The sequence below is a fragment of the Haliaeetus albicilla genome, chromosome Z (assembly GCF_947461875.1).
Source record: "Haliaeetus albicilla chromosome Z, bHalAlb1.1, whole genome shotgun sequence".
NCBI lineage: Eukaryota > Metazoa > Chordata > Aves > Accipitriformes > Accipitridae > Haliaeetus > Haliaeetus albicilla.
In genome coordinates, this window is record NC_091516.1 from 55127768 (window position 1) to 55144443 (window position 16676).

General features: G+C 39.0%; 1 long non-coding RNA gene across 2 annotated transcripts; it reads right to left on the bottom strand.

Annotated features, from left to right (window-relative positions):
- Positions 1-957: 957 nt before the first annotated feature.
- LOC138683712 (uncharacterized) lies at positions 958-14080 on the bottom strand. 2 transcript variants are annotated; one of them, XR_011323127.1, is made up of 4 exons: positions 13853-14080; positions 9428-9568; positions 4351-4455; positions 958-3238 (listed from the first exon to the last, which is right to left on the bottom strand). It is a non-coding gene; the product is annotated as an uncharacterized lncRNA (long non-coding RNA). The 2 variants fall into 2 exon arrangements; XR_011323126.1 differs by lacking the exons at positions 9428-9568; positions 13853-14080 and having other exon boundaries at positions 4276-9410.
- Positions 14081-16676: the final 2596 nt, after the last annotated feature.

The following is a 16676-nucleotide window of genomic DNA, read 5'->3' on the forward strand; positions in this document are numbered from 1 at the left end:
TTAATTATTGTGGCCAGAAGTATTTTTTATTTAAATATATCTTCATGAGTGCATTCAGCACTATTGTTGCTTCTCATATTCTTCAGAATATATTTTATTTGTATTCAATTCACCTACTACAAACTCTTGCACATCTTTTTATATCCAGCACTTTGTGAATTTAAATTGGATTCAAATTTACCTAGTTTTACTAATATCCTTATGTGGAAAAGTTATTCGAAACTCAGCTAGCAAAGATGACAAAAATATATGTAGATAAGCATAAATAAAAACCTGATAAATTATGTTTATATTCATGTGCAAAATACTTGGACTGACATCTTTGTTCATAGAGAAACCCATAGAATTAAACTGAAAATGGTGATCATACTGGAGGATTCTTGGAGAATCACTGCTGTGCAATAAGAACAGTATATGCTACATAATTCTGTAGGAAGATTTTGAAAAGCTGCAAAAATATGCAGTCCTCTATTAAACTCTATAGCTGTTGAGTAGTTTCTCCAGAGAGCTCTTTACAAATCATGCAATTCTGATTTTTTTTTTGTATGAAGTAATATGAACAGAAAAAATCTTTAATTTATGGACAGTTTAGGGGCTGGCAGTCCTCTTCATTTTTTTAAGTAAGAGAATTGATCCACTGGTAGTTGCATCAGTTGTGCTTTTATTTAGATGCTAGTGCTGTACCCTAGCCAAACTCTCTATTTGTTCTGCCTTGGATCTACTTATGTCATTTCATTGCTATTGCACTATTTCTTGTGCAATTTACATCTCATAAATCCTTACCACAGTAAAGCATTGGCAATCTGAAGAGCCCATTGAGGACTTTCTGCCTTCTGTCGAAGACATGGTGTGTCGTGGTCTAACACCAGCCAGCAACTAAACACCACACAGCCACTCGCTCACTCCCCTCTGGTGGGATGGGGGAGAGAATTCAAAGAGTAAAAGTGAGAAAACTCATGGGTTGAGATAAAGACAGTTTAATATGTAAAGCAAAATCCACACGTGCAAGCAAAGCAAACCAAGGAATTCATTCAGCACTTCCCATAGGCAGGCAGGTGTTCAGCCATCTCCAGGAAAGCAGGGCTCCATCCCACGTAACTGTTACACGGGAAGACAAACACCATCACTCCGAACATCCCCCCCCTTCCTCCTCCTTCCCCCAGCTTCATATGCTGAGCCTGAAGTCATGGGTCTGGAATATCCTTTGAGTCAGTTTGGGTCAGCTGTCCCAGCTGTGTCCCCTCCCAACTTCTTGTGCCCCCGCAGCCTATTCGCTGGTGGGGTGGGGTGAGAAGCAGAAAAGTCCTTGACTCTGTGTAAGCACTGCTCAGCAGTAACGAAAACATCTCCACATCATTAACAGTGTTTTTAGCATGAATCCAAAACACAGCCCCATACTAGCTACTATGAAGAAAATTAATTCTATCCCAGCCAAAATCAGCACACGGTGTAAACTCTTTTTTGAGAAAATTCCATGGTTCCTGGAAAGCATAGTGGTGGTAGCTCCAAAGAAATACTGGGTCAAAAATTGTTCAGATTGAAGATTTCTAACGGTGTTTGCACAAATTAACATGTGAGATACATATAGTTTTGCTAGTTACTGCTCTCCTGTCTGGGCAACAGCCAACTATTGGAGGAACATGTGTGAGCCTTCAGGATTTGGGGCAGGCAAAGGTGCACTGAGCAGCGAATGAGGCTCCGGAGTTAGCCGGCGCAGTTTGGCCTCTGTGAACCATGAACACAAGAGGGTGCTGGTTACTCTATGGAGACTTTTGCTTTTGGAAATAACTTTGTCCCAGTTTTGGAATGGAAAAGCTAGAGGGAAATATGCTGCCCTGAAGAGCTATATGCCGGGAACTGAAGAGACATGATCAAGGTAAGCAGTATGCATAAAATCACAGTTACTCAAATAAGCTTCCTTAACAGTACTGAAGTTATGGATAGTATGTCTTTATTGTTTGCATCCTTCTTCATCCTTTCTTTACCCTGTCTAAAGTCAAAGAGAGTAGTATTTAAAAAGGATGCAATCTTGTAGCATCATTACAGCAGGTCTGGACATTTGGATAAAGCAGCTGCAGAGCTCTCCCAGGTGAGGCTTTTGCAAAGTCACCCCTGGTCAGAAGTAACACTGCAGTGGAGAACTTTCATGCCACCCAAATTCTGGATGGGCTTTTCTATTCCCTTTTGACCTGTTTTATGACCTCTTTATGAGAATATGCTCATCCAAGCACTGTTAAATATATATACAGGTGAATTCTTACATCCTGTTCTATAAACTCAACAGAAGATGGAAGCAGCGGACCGTGTGTACTGTTTGTTGAGATATTGCTGGAGAATAGTTTAGCAACTGGTAGAGAAATGGTCACATCAATTTGCTGCAGTATGTATATTATGCTTGAAAATGGGATATCTGCATAAGTGAGTAGCCAAGAGCCCAGATTAGCAACCATCCATCAGTAAACCCAGTACATTGCCTGAAGAGGTACTGCCTGAATTAAAATTAGTCCAAATGATACACACTTCAAAAACAATAGGCATTTAGACATAGACATGAGCAATTTCTTGTGCTCTTAATGATAATTTCTTATGAATGATATGAATTTATTTACCAGCTTTTTGACTGTAAAATAGAGATGTAAGAAATGTAAGAGACGCTGGCTTTATTCACATAAATTGTAGCTACTCCTTTTTGTGATGTGTGAGGGAATGAAAGAGATGTTTATTTGTGTTTGTACTTTTTTGTGTTTATTGTGGTTCAAGAAGGACTGCTTTTGAGGTTGGAAAGTTAACTGAAGAATAACTTGGTACTGTGTTAATTTTCAAATATGTTAAGTAGATCCTTACCAAGATATTTCAGAATTGCTACTGTGCACACACACACATACTTATCTACCTATGAATCAATCAATAAACCTTTCTGTATACACACATGCATATAGATCAGCAGCAGATATAAGCCAATTTCATCAGGTGATGGAAAAGGAGGAAAGAGCCTTGAAGATTTTCCTTCTGTGGATGCCAACTTTCCTCCAGTTCCTTCTTGTTCTTGAGCAAACAGAACTACTTTTTTTAGTACCATTATTAACCTTGTCTTGTCTTTCCCAAGTAAGCATACATTTTCCTACTTGAATGGCAATAAGTGGACAGTTTCATACCATTTCCTACTCAGTTATGTCCATTTTCCTCTTCCTTACTTTCCAGTTGGGCATGTATTTCAGCACTGGAAAACCTTTCAGCTCTAAAAGAACAAAAATGCAGCAGTGAATACAAAAAGTGAGCTCTCACAACTTAAGTAGGTAACTAATCTTAATAATCAGTTAATAGTGTAGAAACCATCTACCAGAAATAATACAACTTATCCCTGAATAATTGAAGATCAGACATGCTCCACAGAGCTGTCAGAAGCCATGAATGAAACTGATTCTAGGTACATCTAAAATACTTAATGCTTAAGGGAACATTTGTCAATGGAGCTATCGAAAACTGAGTATTCTTCAAGTACTAGCATGAGTACTAGCTTTTGGAAACGATCTAAGAAATTACTTGGTTATGAAAGAGCATGTTTTAAGACCAACAGCCAACCTAGATTCAAATTGATTTACGTAATGGAGGGATAACTTCACCTTGCCATCTTCTGTATTTCCAATTGCACTCTTTATGGCATGCTCGCAAAATCTTTGTCATTTACTGAAAAAATTTACAAGGTAAGAAGCAAACAATGGTTGACAAATGGCTTTCAATACAGTGCTTCGTTTGTGGACCATTTCTTGTTTTGACTTATGTGGTAGGTCTGTGTATGCTATGAGAGAACAGTTCTAATCTCCCCCTAGAAAAGAAGTTTTGCAGTTGATCTGGATGAGGATAGGCCTTTGTCTTCCAGGAAAATTTTGACAGCTACTCTTCGGACAAGTCAACAGAATGAAACAAGCAGTTTGTTTTCATTTGTGCTATGATCACAAAAGTATGAAACAACAGAAGCCTTTGTTCTGTGCCTTTTCTTGCCTCACTGCATGTCTCAATTGTGGTGGTAATTATCAGGTAGCAGGGCAGGGTAAAACAAGTGATATATACAAATGTAGTCACATGGAACCAGGTAGAGATTCTGAGTGCCAAATGCAGTCCAGAGGATAATGGGATCACTAGAGATACAAAGTCTCTTTGCTTCCTCCTCCACTTATTTCTGAAGATACTTTGTGTTACTAGTTTTCAATTACCTTTTCCTCCTCCCACCTCCTGCTGTTTTTCTATTTTGGACAACCTTTGTGCTGTATTTACAGTATATTTCCATGATCACAGAAGCCAAGCTTGCCAACTGCTGTTGAATCTTGATGACTAATGAAGGTCACTTACTGGTCTGCCTCATGGAGTGCTTATGTGTTGCATTCCCCAGCTCCCTCCTGGACGAATTCTCTTCTTCTCTGGCAACACAAAGAGGCCTCCAAGTTCCCTCTAGTGCTGTGTCAAAGGGGAAGCAGAGTATATAAGTGCCAGTAACAAGGAATATCTGTTAGGATAGTAAGTGAAGCACAGTACCTGAGCATTTTTAAGGATTGTAGTTCATAAAAGAGAAGTTCTAAACCAGACCTCGTTAACAGCAAACTTAATTCCATGGCTGTATCTTCATCCTAAACAAGGATGGAACAGTAGTTATGCTGACACCAGCAAGGTCAGAATCTCACCCCAGGCCCTTGCCTTCCCCTTCCTTATAATTCTGCCCAGTCTTGTATTTGGCAAGAAAGATATGGATCATTTACTTTGTTCTTGTTCAGCTCTTTTCTGCACCATTTGTCATTCTCCTGAACATACCAGACCACCTTTAACATAATTTTTAAATCTGTACACATACAAAACAAGTTGTATGTAAAAAGTTACCCTTTACTTGAAATGTACTTATTGAGAATGCTTCTTATGATATAGTAGATATGATTTGCGGTATCTATAGTATAGTAGACATTGTTTCTACAGCACAGTTGTTTCCTACAGAAAGAATAGGATTTTGCCATAATTCATCTCTCTTCACAGAATATGCTTATTTCTACTTAGTTTGTGGAGGATAAGGCTCAGTATTGTTTAGACTCTTTAGGCTCTACAGGTGTATTACTAAAATATTGCATTGTGTAAAGTTGGAGCTGAAACAAAAAGTTTCAGTACAGCTGAAATGCAAATTTTCAGAAATGCCAAGTCACAACTTTTCAGAATGCTTAAAAAATTTTAACTTCTTGTCCCAGTCCAGCAAACCTCAGAAAATTCTAAATGCTTCACAAGATGTGAGTTTTTGTTTCCAATCCATTCTTATTTGAATGTAATCCAGTTTAAAGCAGCACACAAAAGAAAATGCCTAACACGTTAAAATAAATACCTAAACAGTTGCCTTTTCTGATAAACTCTGGGAATTTATAATATTATACAATGTCAGATTATCATCAGAAGCATCCTATAACATGCTGTCTTTTGTAAGGAATGCTGCTACATTCTGTCTAGTTAACTGGTTAAGGTCAGTTCAGTCAATACCCACACCAAAACTTCACAATCTGCTGCTGAAATGCCTTATTTTTCAGAGTGAAAGGTATAAGAAAACTATAGTCTGCATGTCGGTACAGATCCAAGAATGTCTTGCCCAGGTTGATTTTACAAGAACCATCTTTTTTAATGTCTTAAGTGATGAGGTAGGAGTAACATGTTTGCATTATGATAGTGATGTTTATTTGGGAGGAGGGTCAGACAAAAAGTATTTGATTCATGGAGGGTTTTTTGTTTTTTGTTTTTTTTTTTTAGATGTGACTCCAAATTAGAAAAGAAAAAGCTTACCTGTCTTTTGTTGGCCTGTTACTAAACACTTGAGGATTCTCAAATGGAATTATATTAATTTTTTCCTTTTAAATTTGGAGCTGCAATTTTCTGGGGTTTTGGGTTTGGCTGGGTTTTTTTGAGACCTATTCTAATTTAGTTGGTTCACGAGATGACACACAACAGACTTAAAGCTCTGAAGCAGTTTTGGGATGAAAGAAGGCTGCCTGCCCACAACTGCAAGACTATTCTGAGGGTCACCGCTCTATCATAATACAGACTATACAATTCAGCAACATAATCATAAACAGAGCTCAAAATGAAAGAGCTGCCATGAAACATCTATGAAATATTAGTATGCAAATGTAAAATAACTTCTTCCTTCTTAACAAATGCAAAGGAGGGGAAAAAAAGCAACTACTTTCTTAAATGATGCTATAAGTTTTAAAGACTCTTATCTTCACCTAAATTGAGACAAAAAATACAGAAACCATTCCAGTGTCACATTTAGTGAGCTTAAGTTGAAAAAAATACAAACAGCTTTTGAAAAATCTTGCAAGTTTAGAGGAGAGTAGGGAAAGGAAAAATATTGTGAGTGTATGTCACACTTAAGAATTGTGACCAAAACTGTCTTAGGACATGCAAACTATCCTTTAGACAGAAACTTTTATTTTGCAAGACCCAGGACCTGTTATTTAGATGGCTACACAAAGACTGGGCTTTCCTGGCACTTGCATTACATTCTATATCCACTGCTTATTAGGAAGAAAAACTAAAAGGTATTGCCTAGAAACTCATCAGCAAGGAACTACATTCTGACAATTGCCAGACATACAGATAGTCATACTCTGGCTTAAGACAGGAGTCAGTGGCACTGTGCTGGGCTAGTATGCTACTCTTCTAAGCCACAGCTGTTGTGGAAAGCACAGAAAAAGTGTTTTCTAAACAGAGAAGCATTTGTTTTTGATGAATGCTGGGAAAGTTAATTTGTTTTAAATTTTAAAAAGTTTAAGCTTTTAAACATTAGCAAAACTGCCAAAAAGATTAGAATTTTTGTTTCTGATGATAAAATATCAAGCCTAAATTCTATTGAATCTATTGAAGACAGCAGGAGTGCAATTTTATTAAATTCGAAGTGTACACTGTGTGTTTAATAACCTCTTTTACATTTAGGATAATGCAATCCTCAAACAGGTATATTTTACCTGAACTTGAAAGAATTTCTGTAAAAAGTAAGACAACGTGCAGACAGCAGGTCTATGATATTGCCTAAGCAAGTAAAAGTTGCATCAGGAAGTACAAAGTATGATCCATTCTGTTATTTTCAGAGTTAAGATGATCCTGAGGCAATGAAAGAGAAACACGGGACCAGTTCCATTGCTAGCATTCAGATACCACACTAGTGGTATACTTTGGTTAGGACTGGAATATTGTCTACACATGCTTTACATTTGTTCCCTTGAAAGTAATGAACAATGGCACTTTAGCAGATTTCACTAAGCTCCAGCCAAAACACAGCACTTAAAAGTCAGTAGTACAGAGGTCTGAGTTCTCTTCTAAGATTTGAGAAAGATGAGTTCTATCTTTTTGTCACCTCTGCTAGTGAGGTGCTAGAGAGAACATGGGTTCTACAGCAGTTACCTGAAGACTTGATTGCCACTAAAATGAAGACCAGATCATTATCATTGTTTTCCTGTATCAAACACCTTTCTCCATTTCTCTTTAGTTCATTCTAACAGGTTAGATAGCCTCCCACCATTTTTTCCTTTCAGAAAACCAAGTAGGATTTATTTTATTGCTAGAACAGTAGCACTGATAAAAGGTCCAGTAACAACAGGCTAGGCACTCAAATAATGGGATGATACTTGTTGTTAGAGAGCAAGAAATCATCTTGCCACAAGAAAGATGACAGCTGCTCTGTGGACCCATGGTAGGCTTGGGGCAGGATAGGAAGCTGAACTTTTAGTTGTGTCTGCATCCTGGTTTAACAATAAAAGTAATGATGTAATGTGCTTTGGCCTTCAGACCTTGTTATTTATATACCAGATTAATTTCAGCATGGATCAGGAGAGGAGAATTCTGTATGTTTGCAAGAATGATGGAATTTTCTACAACTATTTTTAGTGTGCTGTTCTACGTTTCTGATCATGAGTGCATTAGAATAATAAAATGAGAAGTTCATAGATTACCTGCGTGACCTCCCACTGCAGATACATGGCTTAAGTGTAGAGATTAAAAAGAAATTGAATACTAGATAGCTGAAAGTGATAGGAACATTTATCTTGTAGTCCTTTTATTATGGTCGGTGCAGATACTAACTAACCCAAAGTAAGGTTTAGCAGTGACACAACCTAGTCCTAACAGATTTATCTTTTTTTTTCATATACAGGTCAAACTCAATACTTAAGTGACAGGAAGAGTTCTGAGTGTAAAAGGACTACTGCAAATGTACACAACCTGGAAGCAAGCTCTGCTCCATTATGGTTTTTTAAAGTAGCACTACTACTCCTGATCAAAACTCTAATTTTAGATTCTCTAAGAAAAGCAGAACTCTGATTTTGTGAAGTAACATCTTATGTAGAAGAAGTATGTGTAGCAATTTCATCATTCATGTAATTTATATTTTTCTTGAGGTTCCCTGTACAGCAATCATGAGACCTTCTTCAAGATCAAGTTTTACTGTTTTTTAATTCTTATTTAAGTATTGGAAACAGATCAGTGAAGTGCAGCTACATCATTTCTTTAGTGGGTGCTCGTTCATTTTTTGGCTACCACTGTATTCTCATTGCTCAAAACCCTTTACCAGATGGCTCTTAAGACAAACATTAAAAGTATGTAGGGAGGGGGTATATAATCAGAATTAGGGAAAAAATATGTACACAGAATTACTGCTATGCAGGCTGCTAACTGACAACTCATAATCTCCCTGCAAACATGCACAGGTCAGGCAGTGAAACAGTCAATTCTTGTCCTGTCCCCTGATGGCCTCCCCAAGCCTCCCCAGCCCCTTTTTTACTGCATCTCTACACTAACTTTTTCAGAGCAAGTTAAGCTTTTTATCATTTGAGTAACAAAAAATCCTTTCAAATTCTGTCCTTTCTTCAGTAGTTATACAACTAATAAACACTTGCCACATTGACTCAAAAGCAGGGCCAGAGAAATGACATTTCAAGTTATCTATAAAGACGAAAGCTGTTCCAAATGCCCATTACAATGTAGAATTTCCCTCTGCTGCAAACAGACAGGAAAGATGACAATATGTTGGCATAGCAGGTTTTTAGGTCAACAGCTATGCCAACATCTTGCCTCCCCTCCAGCTCTGCATAAAGGAACTTCTTGGAAGTGCATCTGTGGGAATTGTATAATCTTTTGCTGCAATTTCTTTGATCTGAAATAGAAACCCAAAATTTAGGTAGAAGCTTCCCACTGTTATGTAAAACATCTGAATATCAATCTCAAAATATAGTGTACAGTAACTCTAATGCAAGTTGGTTTTTACCCCTTAGGCTATGAAATCTAACAAAAAGCCCTGACAAAGGGCCCAGGTTTTAATTCTGTGCCTGTAACAGTTGCAGAGCAGAGACAATAGTTTGCTTAACTATTTTTCATAAAGCAATAAGGTCTTCCAGACTTTCCTTACCAAAGCACCCACAAAATCCAAGTGGGAGGATGGTCGATCTAGAGATGTATCCTATATACCATAGTAGAAGCATATTCTCAAGTGACTTTATTTTAAATATTCATCTTCTGGATTTGGTCCGTCTCTTTGTCCTAGATTCACCTAAACAAAAAAGTGATGCCAAGGAAGAGATTTAAAACACAAACATTTGCTGTTATAAAAATACATATGCAGCTTCATTCATACTTAGAAATCACACTGCCACCTTCTTGTAATCTATTTCCATTTGCACAAATATTTACAAATGGCTTTTTTGGGGGCAGCAGATTTGCCAAGGAGACAGATTTTCAGGAGGAAAGTGGTAGTCGTTACAAAACGAGAGACAGTCTCATGCAATTTACTTTGCCCACAGTGCCACACTTCTGCTGTTTGGTGGTTGGCTTGTGGTTTTTAAAATTTATTTTAAACAAAAGAGGGGCAGGGGTGGGGGGGGGATGGAAGGTATTTTAATATATTTCTGTTATCATGTCCCTGGTGCTGTACAGTAGCCAAAATGGCAAGACTGAAACCTAAGAGTCTAATAACCTTAAGGACATTTGATAACTGTATCTAGAACATGTTGACTAGGTCAGTCATTCGCAATACCAAACGTATGTGTTACTGAACAGACAATGTTGTCAACTGTGAGAATTGTCAACTGTACCTTTAATTTTCATTTCCAAAGTCTGTATTCAAACTTGACACCTTAATGTTATATCAGCATTGGGGTGCTTTTTTTTTTTTTCCCCCAGATTACTACTGGATTTTGGGGGATGAGGAGAAAAGCAAAGGAAAAGTTATTTATTTACATTGGCTACAACATCTTTAACAAAAGACAAATGCATTTATGGTCACCAGACACCGTGGTAACATAACATTTTGTAAGTAATCTGTGAAGAAGCTGTGTTCCGGTAAACCCTTTCAAAGCTGTGGTTGTTGCACAACGTAGCCTCCTTCAGGTGTTACTGTGCTATCAATGATCAAGTCACTTAACAATATACAATCCAGAACTGTCCCAAAAGAGGACTGAAGACAGGAAGGCACAATTTTCTATATTACATAAATAGAATAGAAAACATTATGGAACTAAGCACTTTATCACGTTTCAAAATACCACAAGAGAGCACCTTTTGTTGTCCTTGTTAACACTTCTGTCTTTAATTAACATTACAATTAGCATGCAAGCTGTCATTGTCTTACACAATTGAAAGTCTGTTTTTCCACCAATTATTCTCTTGTAAGAAAACAGTACAGAGTTGAAGACACTACATTTTAAAGAGTCCCTTTGGAATTATTTTAAAATCCAGTTTAAGGAAAAGCTCTTAAATCTACCATTTGGAAATATTACCAGTGAATTCCACTAGAATTTTCCATTTGGCTTACTGTATCTCAGGATGGGAAAGACTTTTAGTTCTTCAAAATGGGTAGCAATTTGTAAGTTCAGAAAGCTTATTTCATAAAAATTGTGGATTTACAGAAAAAAACATATTTACTTGCCTATTTTGTGTTTGCTAAGCCCTTCTGCCTTTAGAGTATAGTTTATATTTGAAGCAGTTATGTTCATATAAAAGTTTTCTTTACCATTACCTTATGTGAGTATGGTTATGTTAAAACTTCTGCTATATCTCTGCATTTGCTTACACTAACAACTTTTCCAAGACTTTTTTGAATTGAAAACTGTCTATATTTGGGATCCGATTCTGCAGAATGTTTGCATGTAAGCGTACTCACATCAATAGAGGGTTTTTGTACTCTGACATGGCATATAACAAACAAGAATTAAACTAAACAGCACTGTCAGCAGACAAGGGTGTGTTAACACTGATCTTCTCTGACCTGCCAATCTGATGTCTCATACAATCACTTCTGTCCTAACAAAGCCTGTTGTTTTGGAGGGCAGTACGTGAACTGCAGCTTAGTCTGGACCTACGCCAAGGGAGGTATTATTTCAAAGCTGCATATGCTAGCTGTGCCACTAACCCAAAGATTCTGGATTTGGCATGCTGTGATAACCCAAAACATAATCGGTTCCAACTACCGGCAAGGCTATGCTTTGCAGCAGCAACCGGCTGCCGCTGGAAGTTAACGTCCCATTTGAAAAACCTATCAGAGAAACTGAAACAGAGCTGTGTAAAGCTTGCAGAACTACCATGAGTAGCTTGCAGGACAGGGCAATTCTGACAATCTGCTGATAAAGTACCATTGCTGCCACAGCTCATTTAAGACAAAGTTTACTGTGAAAGAATAAAGGAAACTGTAAATGATCTAATATAATTAATGTTTTTTGTAGATTTCGTAGATTTCTCCGCAGACCCTACTAGCTAACAAGACAAACATGTTAACTACCTGGCAATGCATCAAATGCCACCAAATGCACAAAGCAAACCAGCTGCTCAATGAACCATTTTCTGATTATGTAGAAAATTTAATTGTAACTGATAAAAACAGAGATGGGATGGGGGAATGCAGACGATGCATTATTCTTAATGACTTGCCAACTTCATCTGTTGTCTCTGTTAAAAACTTCAGTAGCAGTACACAACTGCAGTATGGCGAGATAAGAATATGAGAAGGGAAAGCAGGCAGGCTATAGGCTGACTTAATTTGATGCATTAAAGCCTCTCAGACTTTCTCAGACTGCTCTTCACAGTTTTCAGACATGCTGCAACACAGGAGCAGGGAAAAGAATCAGCAAAAGTGGTTGAATCAGGTGAAGAATCAGCACCTCACAGAAGCAAAGTCATAGGTATCTTGAAACAAAGGGAAAACTCCACATGAACATTGCAGGCTAAGCTTTTGGGAGAGGAGAAAGGAAGGGAGAAATAACCATTGTTGATACTGATTCACTGGGAACCTTGCAGTAGAGAACACAAAGATGCCATCCAACCCCAGCATCACCTGCTTATTGTGTATAGACCTGCTCTGAGCAGGTTTAGACAACCAATATTTAAAGTGCTGGCAGCTGCCTGGAGCTTCTTCTATGATAGGGGTCCCACTATCAGAACCAGTAGCTGCACTGGCATTAGCAGTGTATGTGTGAGGGAAAGCATCAGGAGAAAACAGGCAGCCTTAAGGGCACAGTTTAATCCCTGTAATTATGCAGGCCTGGTAATGTAAAGGTCTGCAAACAAATTCTGAAGCTCCATAAAACTGGAAGTTTGGGACATTCCCTGAAGGATCTTTGTTTTGAAAACAAGTATTTTGGCAGCCTCTGACATGCATTATCCATTTCAGTATATTTTCTCACTAATTATAGAGAGACTATGCCTAATTTCCTCAGAATAATAGCCTGAAATTTCTAAAGATAAGAGTCTGTCATAAATTGACTTAATTGCATTTTAATTAATTTTCATTTATTGCACTGGCTAAAGTATTTTTTTCCCATTAAATGCAGAATAAGCACATTTTTGAAGGAAAGAAGTACTTTAGTTCAAGGAGACCAACCCAACATATGCACACACAACACTGCTGAAGAGTCACACTCTTAACCCTACAGGACTGGTGAACAATCAGGAGGTGCTCCAAATTGTAGGGAGACTGAGGCCAAAGATGTGGCAGCTGTCCTGTGGACTGGGTTCCCAAAGAATGTTTGATAGATTTCTGAAAATCTGAAAACATTCTGCACCAGGAAGAAGGCAAAAGAAATGAGCAGGCAACCACTATCTAGCAGATTCTGCAATTGCAACCGCAGTTCGCATGAAAAATTTTCAGGTGGGAATGCATTAATAATAAAAAAGCAGCAGCTGGAAACAGTAAAACATTGAGGAAAACCTTAAGTGTTGTCATATTTCTTTTAAAAAGATTCATACATATTCCTCCCTCACACCAAATTACTTGGCCATAGAGGATGTTATAAATTATTCATCCAGAAATACTTATCCACTTATTGTAGTATAAAACACGATTAGTTCCAATTGGATTTGACTGAATAGAACTTGCAAATGCAGGAATCTTCCATACTAAGTTTTCCATTGGTATTCTTCAGGCTAAATTAAAAAAATCCTGTTTTTTCTCCCCTGCTCCCAACACCTATGAGACTACTCCAGAGCCTAATTGTCGTGGTTTAACCCCAGCCAGCAACTAAGCACCGTGCAGCCACTCTCTCCCCCTCCTCAGCTGGACAGGGGAGAGAAAATATAACAAAAGGCTGGTGGGTCGAGATAAGGACAGGAAGAGATCACTCAGTGAATTACCATCACAGGCAAAACAGACTCGACTTGGGGAAAATTAACTCAATTTATTACCAATCAAACCAGAGTAGGGTAATGAGAACTAAAACCAAATCTTAAAACACCTTCTCTCCACCCCTCCCTTCTTCCTGAGCACAGGTTCACTCCCAAATTCTCTACCTACCCCTCCAGCAGCGTAGAGGGACGGGAAATGGGGGTTACAATCAGTTCATCATACCTCGTCTCTGCCGCTCCTTCCTCCTCAGGGGCAGGACTCCTCACGCTCTTCCCCTGCTCTGGCGTGGGATCCCTCCCACGGGAGACAGTCATCCATGAACTTCTCTAACGTGGGTCCTTCCCATGGGCTGCAGTTCTTGACAAACTGCTCCAGCATGGGTCCTTTCCACGGCATGCAGTCCTTCAGGAGCACACTGCTCCAGCGTGGGTCACCCATGGGGTCACAAGTCCTGCCAGAAAACCTGCTCCACCATGGGCTCCTCGCTCCACAGATCTGCAGGTCCTGCCAGGAGCCTGCTCCAGTGTGGGCTTCCCAGAGGGTCACAGCCTCCTTCGGGAGCCCACCTGCTCCGGCGTGGGGTCCTTCCCGGGCTGCAGGTGGAGATCTGCTCCACCGTGGACCTCCCTGAGCTGCAGGGGGACAGCCTGCCTCACCATGGTCTTCCCCACGGGCTGCAGGGGAATCTCTGCTCCGGCGCCTGGAGCACCTCCTCCCCCTCCTTCTTCACTGACCTGGGGGTCTGCAGAGCTGTTTCTCTCACATATTCTTGATCCTCCCTCTGGCTGAAGTTTCTGTTCCACAGCAACTTTTTTTCCCTTCTGAAATCTGTTATCCCAGAGGCACTACCACTGTCGCTGATGGGCTCAGCCTTGGCTGTCAGTGGGTCTGTCTTAGAGCCGGCTGGCATTGGCTCTGTCACACACAGGGGAAGCTTCCAGCAGCTTCTCACAGAAGCCACCCCTGTAATGCCTGCCCCTACCAAAACCTTGCCACACAAACCCAATACGCTAATCCACAACATTTTCCTGCATGGTCTCAAAAAATGCAGCAGATTACAGAGCCTGCTGAAAAGATTCCTGTTAATTTCTGTGGGTTTTGAATTGAGCCTATTAGGTCTACATGTGCTTTTTTTTGTTGTTTTTAAGGTATGTCTTGATTTTGCATCTATGAAATAAATTTTTTAAAAATTGATTCTGCAAATTTTTGTGGACCTTTACATCTCCATGCTGAAGTTGGCTAAGGTATGAATGATTCTCATCTTCCCCCACAAGTGAATATATCCATCTCTCTGATAATTTATTAGCACAAGCTATAAAAAACCCTAAAACTACTTTAAAAAAATCCAGCCTCAGCTCCTTTGATCTTTGCAATGGACATTATTTCAAGAGCTGAACTGATCTTTTATAAATTGTAATTTTTGTCCTTAAAATACCTAACTTTCTGCAGGTGGCTGTGGGAATAACAGAGGTACATTACATAGACTGTGTCTTTTGAGAAGTGTTGTTATCTGTCTTTCTCTGGATACTGAAAAATGTGCAGTTTCAAAATCAGAGATTAGTTGGAAGATCCCAGATTAAAGCACCCCATGGTGGCCTGGTTTCTCATATTTTGCTGAATTCTAAGCCTCTGGGAGAATCAGCAACCTTAAAGGGGGCCCCAGAACCAAGGAACTGAGGTGTGTGAGTTGGATGGGTTTGTCTGAGCATTTAACTAGGCAGCACTGAACTTTGACACACTAGTACCTCTGACTCCACCTGATAATGAATAAGCTGACCCTTACTCAGGTGTCTGATTCTAACTATTCACTTCCAAAAAATACTGACCTGTTTAAAGACAGCATACCTTCAGTTTAAATTCATTCACTTACATTCATATTTATGCAGATATAAATAAAATACATTTTATCAATATTAGAAGTAAACAATACACTTGGCATATTCCAATGGTAAAGTCTTGTCATGGTTTAACCCCAGCCAGCAACTTAGCACCACGCAGCCGCTCACTCACCCCCCCCCGCCCAGTGGGATGGGGGAGAGAATCGGGAAAAAAAAGTAAGACTTGTGCATTGAGGTAAGAACAGTTTAACAGAACAGAAAGGAAGAAAATAATAATGATAATAACAGTAATAAAATAACAACAACAATAATAAAAGAATTGGAATATACAAACCAAGTGATGCACAATGCAGTTGCTCACCACTCGCCAAACGATGCCCAGTTAGTTCCCAAGCAGTGATCCACCCCAGGCCCACTCCCCCCAGTTTATATACTGGGCATGACATCACATGGTATGGAATACCCCTTTTGCCAGTTTGGGTCAGCTGCCCTGGCTGTGTCCCCTCCCAACTTCTTGTGCCCCTCCAGCCTTCTTGCTGGCTGGCCATGAGAAGCTGAAAAATCCCCGACTTTAGACTAAACACTACTTAACAACAACTGAAAACATCCCGTGTGTTATCAACATTATGCTTGTACTAAATCCAGCACACAGCAGCACTATACCAGCTACTAGAAAGAAAATTAACTCTACGCAGCCGAAACCAGGACAAGTCTACAACACGAAGGACTTTGAACCACATTGCTTATGAGTTAGATGGAAAGAAAAACAAGTTCAGCGGAATCAGCTAGAACTGAACAGCGTCCCACATAACTAGCCAAAATATCCAATGCTACAGATGCACCAATACTCCTGTAGTCCTTATTTATAAAAGAAATCCCTATGATTTTAATGTCAGCCCTTGTATTAAAAAATACTTGGACTAAAGCCATGGGTTTTAAACTCCACTGCAGGTGATGGATGCAGCTCCTCAAATAACTTATCAAATTATCTATAAAGTCCATTCACTATGTCAACTTCTAAAAGTTAAAAGTGATACTACACTTTCAGATATTTAATTCTGTTTAGCTAGAAAGTCATCATACCTGTAATCCAAATTTGAACTACAAACTTATAGGAGATACCAGTAAAGTAAGTCACATGATTAAGCAGGAAAGTAGGCATAGAAGTATTTTTCTAAAAAATTATATCAGTAATTTTTTAAGATCAA